The following is an 8,767-nucleotide window of genomic DNA, read 5'->3' on the forward strand; positions in this document are numbered from 1 at the left end:
TGATTTTCACAGTTCAAGCGGTATATAAGAAATTATTGTTTCTAGAGAAGTGACGTCGTAATTTTGAATTCGGCGATTCAACCGCCATGGCAGATCGCTAGATTTTGCAGTTTTATTTATTCAAATTCAAATTCATTTATTTCAAGTAGGCCTACTTTATAAGCACTTTTGAAACGTCAAGTATGTATGTTTGTGTGACTCTACCACCGGTTCGGAAAGCAGATTCTACCGAGAAGAGCCGGCAAGAAACTCAGTAGTTGCTCTTTTCCAACATCAACATTTACAATCATTTTGCTATCTTGCGGGAGATGAGAGCGAGTCTGGCTGCTTCCATTCTACCTTGTCATTGAGGAATTCATCAAATGTATAGCTGTACTAGATGCGTTTTTACACATTTTTTAAATGTATGCATTGGTAGGTCAAGAATTTCCTTAGGAATCATGTTGTAAAAGCGTATACTCAACCCCACAAAGGAGTTCTGCACCTTTCGCAGACGATATGCAGATATCACTAATTTATGACCGTTTCTGGTAAGTCGATTGTTAATTTCAGCTTTTGATTTATAAAGAGTAATATTTTGCCTCACAAAGACTATATTATTATAAATGTATTGCGAAGCTACTGTAAGAATACCTATTTGTTTAAATTTTTCACGAAGCGATTCGCGTGATCCAAGTTTATATAATGATCGTACGGCTCTTTTCTGTAGTATAAATATACTTTCAATATCTGCAGCTTTTCCCCACAGCAAGATCCCATAGGACATAATACTGTGATAGTATGCGAAATAAACAAGCCTATTGAAAAATAAATACCAATCTGACTTGAAACTGCTGAGTGCGCTGTAGCCTGTATGCGACTGACACTTCAGTACGTTGGTATTTAGTCTATTCTGAGGCTGTATGGTCAATGATCTTTCCCTGTCCTGAGAGGAATTAAAAAACAATATTAGTCTATTGTCTGGTACTACTCTCTAGTATAGTGTACAATCTATGGGTACTGCAGTGGTAAAAATATGAGTTTCGTAATTGTGGAGAAAGAAGGACTCTATTCTATTGTTGTTAAACATGGCAGATAAATATAGAAAGTGTGTGAAGTGTGGTGTATCTGCTGCGTAAGACCCACTTACTTTTCATTCTTTCCCGAGAGCTGGAAAGGCATCTAATTTAGCAAGGTAGGTAATATAGTTTATGTAATTATCACTTCGCCGTTTTATTAAATAACTAAAATATTTCCTAAAAACACCATTAATTTCTTTAACTTCTAAAGTGGTTGAAAGTTGAAAATATTGCTGAAGTGGAGTTGAAAGACTTGCACAAGAGCCATAAGTTATTGTGTAGTAAGCATTTTGATCGCAGTGCCTTCACGAATGAGACGATGAAAAGGTTAAATCCTAATGCTGTTCCAAATTTGTTGTTCCCACCATTATTAGCGGAATTGTCACAAATGGAAGATTCAGCGGTATGATATTTAACACTTTTTTGTTAATTTTACAAATTTTCCTTTAAAAAAGGGTTGTAATTTTATCTGCATTTTTTATTTCAGAGAACTTCAGTGTCTTCGCAATCTTTTACACAATATCTGCCTAACTCGCCTCTAAAAGGTCAAACACTGCAATTGGACGTAAGTATCATGCATCATCTATAGACTAAAACAGTACACTGCTAGACCAAAGCCCTCAAGAGGGAAGGGTATGTCTATAATCACCATGCTGGGCAGACGGGTTATTTATTGCATTACTATGAATAGTTTTGCCCGCAGCTTCACTCACATTCAAATAGATAAATGTATATTATTTTTTATTAGTGTACTACCTGCTGTATACTGTATTGCTATTTAATGGTTAATATATGATAAACTTATAAACTTATGAGATTTTAGAGGAATGTGCAGCGTCCAAATAAACTCATGTGAGTTTCAGGATGCGAAGATTAATAATTTTAGTAGTTTGTGTAATAAAAAAATAAATAAATAAAATAAATAAATAAAAAATAAAATTCAGGTTTTTTTTCTACTGGAAGAAATCTTGTTTTCTTCATTTGTGACAATTTGCATTCAAAATTTTCATGATGATCACTTGAACAGTGAGTGTGAAAGTGTAACAACCAAATAACCTTGTATTTGTATTTTTATTATTATTAGTTTGGATGTTCTGTTATGCTTCATAACAATGTTTTTTCATAATCTTCACCGACATCATCATGCATGCAACTTTCAGGCATGTGGGTTCCATCACAATGTTACTCTTCACCATCAACGCAAGTGATTTGTAATTGCTAAACAAAGTAAAATATACAAACTGTAATATAAATTAAATGGATATTTCTGTATTCCAGATTACTTTTGTGACTCAACCTGTCAATTTGAAGAACACAAAAAAGGCAAAAATTCTGCAGCAAGTAGAAAATCGCTATTAGACTCTCTCTCAAAGAGTGAGTACTTAGAAAAATTAAATGAAAATTTAAAACCTGCATTTGGTGTGCTTTTACAAAGCCAAATGGTTAATACACCTAGAAAATTAAATGGTCGTTGCTGGACTCTAAATGAAAAAATCATAGCACTGGCTATGTATAAAAAATCCAGTGCATGCTATAGATTGCTCAGAAGATTGTTTTGCTTGCCAAACCCTGGTACTTTAAAAAGTCTTTTAAATTAAGTAAATTTACCTTGTGGAATTGACAGTAAAGTTATGGCAAATTTAAAGGAAATTACACTAACACAGTCAAAAACTGATAATTTGTGTACATTAATGTTTGACGAGATGGCAATTCGAAAAATAATCGTATGTTATATAATCCAAGAACAGACAAGATTGAAGGATACCAGGATCATGGTTCCCAAGGTAGAAGCCAACAAATAGCATCACATGCATTGGTTTTTATGTTGGTAGGATTAAGAAAAAGGTGGAAGCAACCAATAGCCCACTATTTCTCAGGAGAATCGGTAACAGCTGATAGACTTCAAGCAATTATTAAAGAGGTGCGTAGATAAACACTAATATTTCATAACTGCTCCCTTTACTAAACTTTGTAGTTATTCCATATACAGTAGAAGTAGGGGTGAGAAGTATGATCAGCAAAATTTCAATTACCTTCTAAAAGATATCTTGAACAATTACTGTAATATTTTAACATATTAACTTTAAATAATATTAAACCTATACATAATAACCCTACCTCTTAAATCACTCGATCTAATGATGAAACCAGTTGTTTTAAAGATATAAGCAGAGGAACAGATGGTGGAAAGTACCTTTGTATTATTCTATGCAGATACCTGTTTTATATGTATTTAATCACATTTTTGTTTATTTTAGGTATTGTCAGAATGTTACTTAAACAATTTAATAGTTGTAGCAACAGTGTGTGACATGGATGGAGTAAATGTAAGAGCCATAAATTCCCTAGGGTCCACACTCAGTGGCGTGCCTAGGGTTTTGAGTTTTAGCAAGCCCAGTTACCTAAAGGACAAATTTAACTCGTCATGATCTCTAAGTCACCATTCTTGTTGTGATAAATGACAAACAATATCAACAAATCTTTGAAAAATACTAGGTACGATTAAGTTAGCACGCGAATTATGATAAAGAAGTTTCTATGCAATGTTTGCCAACATTAAAAGTAATCATAGAAATCCCAAGTGTTTCTTTGAGTTCTGTTCTCTTTAATTCTTATGATGACTAGTAATTTATGTCGTAACCAGCCGCGTTCCAACCATTCTTTTCATTAGAAAAAAAATATGCAAAGCCAACAAACAATTTTTAAATAAAATAAATTTACCTGTTGTTCGCCAATTATTTTTTGATTTCGCCACAGAAACAATTTGCACACAATTGGAGCTCATATTTAACAATATTTACTATAATTTGTAAGAATATTCAACTCAAAAAAAACAATAAACTGCTAACTAGTTATTAATCAATAATAATGAATCTGTTAAGTGTCAACTAGTTGAAGCGCAAATAATAACACGCGTGAAGTTGTTTCAATTCGCTCGCTGGTCATCTTCAATAACTTCAACTCGCAATCTGGCATTTGATCTCCATACTAAATTATAGCTTCAACTCGCAATCTGGCATTTGATCTCCATACTAAATTTCCTCCTTCTCCTTTTAGATCTACTGTCTAGGCTGTTGAAGTGTTTATAGGCTTTAAAACAGGGTTTGGATATACATTCAATTTAACTGAAGTATACTGCTACAATACTCGAAAGCAACTGTACCAGCGACGCTGTACTGTATTGCCAGTGAACAAACTTTTACTAAGGGTAGAAACTGTTACTTCCTAAAGTTGTATAATTTTAAACACTAACTCTTTTGATCACATTGTCCGTGCAGTCCTGGCTAGGAATAAGACTGCTCCAGATCTTTCCGTGGTGATGGATGGAAAAGGATGATCACTTGTGATGATGGAGCGACTAAACTGGAGAGCTCTACAGATATTCATGTAAACAGCATAAATAACTTTGATAAAACCTTAAACAATGTTTTTTACGTTCCGTAGTGGTCTGCAAAATTTGACAGTTGTAGTATACAACACCAGCCTGTTATATCTGCTAATCTATGTGGGTGTATATAGAATGCAGTAGCGTGCATTGAGGCTATGTACAGGGTATGCAGATGATATAAAATGAAGAATTAATGAAAATGAAAATTAAATAAACATTTGCATATACTTTACATACCCTCTATGCACGTCACTGATAGAATGAATGTTTTGTTTTGCAAAAGAGCAATCGATGACTGTCCTACATCAAGCGCAGGAAGTCAATATTGCAAAGTTAGTTAAGTCTAATAATACTTAACATGAATGTGGTATAATTTAATAGTAATTGGTACTTTTTATTTTTTTGTTGTACGTTGGTAGCATTCAATTGTCACTCAAGATGTCAACCGTTGAAAGATGTAATGTCAGTCAGAGTTGTCAAACGTAATAAAAGATGTACGCCGTGTTTTGTTTTTGTTTCCATCAAGAAATATAAAAAAGTGAGTGTTTCGCCCCAATTCTTTGAAATATCCCACAACTTATGGGGGCTCGTCCGGGATAGCCCAAAAATTTGAGGCGAAACGAAGACTAAAGATTCGAAGATTCATCGCAAGTCATTCGACGAAAGTGCCGGTGCGCCGCCATTGTTGCCATTGGGGACTGTTTTACCGACCGACGCGGTAGCGACAACATACGTAAAGATTGCTTTGACATTGCGTACTACTTTACCGACCGTCATGGTAGAAAATGTTGCTAGCTCAAGAAAAAATCTACTAAAATGGTAGCTTTTTAATTTGGCCTTTAAGATTTATTTTAAAGACTAAAGACAAGACTAAATGAGTCCAACTAAGCCAACATTTTGCACGACGACTAAGAGACGTAACGCAAAGAATTTAAAGACTAATACTAGTTTAACAGCCACGATGTCGCCGAATAAAGACGAAAAGGGAAGTGAAGAAGACGAACAAGAGTTAGATGTACAGATTTCATTTAAGGATTTGGAGAAGTCGATGAACATTTTTACCGGAGATGACACCTACCCTATTGAGACATTTATCGATGAATTTGAAGACACTGCCCAAATTATGAAGTGGACTAAAGTGGTGAAGCTGATTTATGCAAAGAGACTTTTAGGCGGAACTGCCAAGCTATTTTTACGATCGTTGGGAAAAATAAAGGACTATGCAAATTTGAAAAGGGCGCTTAAGGAAGAATTTGGACCCAAGATTAACAGCGCAATCATACACAAGAAACTTGCTTCGCGTAAGATGAAGAACGACGAAACCTACCAACAATATTTTCTATCTATGAAGGAATTGGCACTTCACGGTAAAGTTGAAGACGCTGCACTGATCGAGTATGTCATTGATGGCATCCGTGACTTAGAGACCAATAAAGTTATTTTATATGGTGCTACAGACATAAAAGATTTTCGTAAGAAGTTGGATATCTACAGTGACTTCAGAAAGAAGATTCTTAACAAACCTGCACAGTCTGGTCAATCATCTGGGCATCATTCAACCCGCAAGACGGCTCATGTGAAAAGGTGTTTCAACTGTGGCGAACTAGACCATCAATCGCCCGCATGCCCAAAAGGAATAAAATGCTTTAAATGCAATGAATTTGGACACAAATCCACGGAATGTACAAACAAAGCGAAAAAGACGCTGAATATTCAGAATAAAAATGAAGAAGAGAAGGTACCCTATAAAAAGATAAAGATTAATGGAAGGGACTTCGTAACCCTAATAGACACTGGAAGCGATATTAACCTTATAACAAAATCAGAATTTGAGAAGATTGAAGAAGGAATCGAAAACTATCAAACAGAATCAACGTGTATTACAGGAATAGCAGTATTTCAGAAAATTTATAAGAAACTATTCCCTAATTGCGAAACCGATGACAGATTTATTAAAGAAAGATGCGGTATTCAATTTTGATGACAGGTGTGAAAAAGCTTTTATGGAATTGAAACAAATATTGTGTAGTTCACCAGTTCTCCGAATATTCAACCCAGATTTAGAAACAGAACTACACACCGACGCAAGTATAGATGGATATGGAGCTGTTATTCTACAGAGAAGCCCTAAAGACAATCAATTTCACCCCGTACACTATATGAGTAAAAAAACGACTCCAGCTGAAAGAAAATACCACAGCTATTATTTAGAGATTTTAGCTATTGTTGCTGCTATAAAGAAGTTCCGAGTTTATCTTCTGGGAATACATTTTAAAATAATCACAGATTGTTCTGCTCTAACTATGACACTACAGAAAAAGGACTTACCTCCGAGAGTCGCTCGTTGGGCCCTGCTTCTTGAAGAATATGACTACAAAATCGAACATAGACCAGGTACACGAATGAGACACGCTGACGCATTAAGCAGATATCCTGTTTGTATAATACTCACTGAAACAACTGCTCGTATAAGGAAAGCACAGAACGAAGATGACTATGTGAGACTGATTAAGAAAATTTTAGAAACAGAGAACTACCAAGATTATACCATACAGAACGAAATACTATACAAAAAGAAAGATGGAAGTAAATTAATTGTTGTACCTAAGAAAATGCAGTATGAGATAATAAGAAAAAATCACGAAAAAGGACATTTTGGAATTTTAAAGACTGAAGAATTAATTAATAGAGAATATTTTATTGAGAATTTAACTGAGAAGATAAGAAAAGTCATAAATAATTGTATTGAATGCATTCTCATATCGCACAAAAGATGTAAACAAGAAGGATACTTACACCCGATAGACAAAGGTGATGTCCCACTATCAACATACCATGTGGATCATCTAGGACCAATGACTTCAACTCACAAGAATTACAAATACATCCTTACTGTCGTGGATGCTTATACAAAATTTACTTGGATCTACCCTGTTAAGACTTTAACCACTGATGAGACGCTAGAAAAACTAAGATTACAACAACAAACTTTTGGAGCACCTGAAAGAATTATTACGGATCGAAATGCTGCCTTTACTGCAAACGACTTCCAAGAGTATTGTAAAAGTGAAAATATAACGCACTATACCATTACCACTGGACAACCCAGAGGAAACGGCCAAGTTGAGCGCGTCCACCAGATCATCATCGCCATGTTGAGCAAACTTAGTGCTGATGACCCGACTAAATGGTATCGCCGTGTGTCCAAAGTGCAACGATGTCTGAATGGAACATACCAAAGGAGTATAAGAATGACACCATTTGAGCTACTTTTTGGCACTAAAATGAGGGATAAAGATGATGAACTTCAGAAATTAATAGAAGAAGAAAACATACAGAATTTTAACGAGAAAAGAGAAGAGCTCAGAAAGAGGGCTAAAGAATCTATACAGAAAGTACAAGAAGAGAACGTAAGAAACTACAATAAAAAGCGAAGAGTAGCAGTGGCCTATAATATTGGAGATTTGGTAGCCATAAAAAAGACACAGTTCTCACAAGGGAGTAAATTATATCCTAAATATTTGGGACCCTATGAAATTATTAAATGCAATCCACATGATCGTTATGTTGTGAAGAAGATTGGTATCACCGAAGGCCCGAATAATACAACCACATCAGCTGATCTCATGAAACCATGGATTTTGCCGGAAGACGATTCATCTGGGACAGATGAATGAGCAGGACAGCCGTGTGGTATAATTTAATAGTAATTGGTACTTTTTATTTTTTTGTTGTACGTTGGTAGCATTAAATTGTCACTCAAGATGTCAACCGTTGAAAGATGTAATGTCAGTCAGAGTTGTCAAACGTAATAAAAGATGTACGCCGTGTTTTGTTTTTGTTTCCATCAAGAAATATAAAAAAGTGAGTGTTTCGCCCCAATTCTTTGAAATATCCCACATGAATACTGATTTATGGCATAGACGGTTAGGGTATCATTGTCTTAAAGGTATGTTCATTTCAGGATGACAAAGAAGATTTCAACAAGTTTGCGCCTGCCTGGAAGGAAAGCCTGTGGCCCGGGCTCCGAAAAGATCTACGAAACGTGTTGGCCGACCCTTGGAACTCATCCATAGTGACGTGTGGAGCCCTATGAGAGACTCCAGCTGTGGAAATGCAAGGTACTTACTCGCCCTTACTACTAATAATTTTTCTCTTCAAAACTTTAGATATTTATTCAAGAAAATGTGTGAAGTGTAAGATTGCTTTATCAAATAATTATTACGTAAGTGCGTAACATATAAAATGCCTGCGTTTTGATAACATTGGTTTTGATTTTGAATTACCATAGGGGCAGTGTTAAGTGTTTCCTAGAGAAGAA

The 8,767-nt window shown here is 35.2% G+C and overlaps 1 long non-coding RNA gene across 4 annotated transcripts; it reads left to right on the forward strand.

Moving 5' to 3' along the window:
• Positions 1 to 977: 977 nt before the first annotated feature.
• On the forward strand, positions 978 to 8,440 carry LOC120635934. 4 transcript variants are annotated; one of them, XR_005659311.1, is made up of 5 exons: positions 978 to 1,174; positions 1,270 to 1,461; positions 1,546 to 1,623; positions 2,337 to 2,979; positions 8,411 to 8,440. It is a non-coding gene; the product is annotated as an uncharacterized LOC120635934 (long non-coding RNA). The 4 variants fall into 4 exon arrangements; XR_005659310.1 differs by lacking the exon at positions 8,411 to 8,440 and adding an exon at positions 3,317 to 3,520; XR_005659313.1 differs by lacking the exon at positions 8,411 to 8,440 and adding an exon at positions 3,317 to 3,520 and having other exon boundaries at positions 1,359 to 1,461.
• Positions 8,441 to 8,767: the final 327 nt, after the last annotated feature.

Source organism: Pararge aegeria, chromosome W (assembly GCF_905163445.1).
Source record: "Pararge aegeria chromosome W, ilParAegt1.1, whole genome shotgun sequence".
NCBI classification, from domain to species: Eukaryota; Metazoa; Arthropoda; class Insecta; order Lepidoptera; family Nymphalidae; genus Pararge; species Pararge aegeria.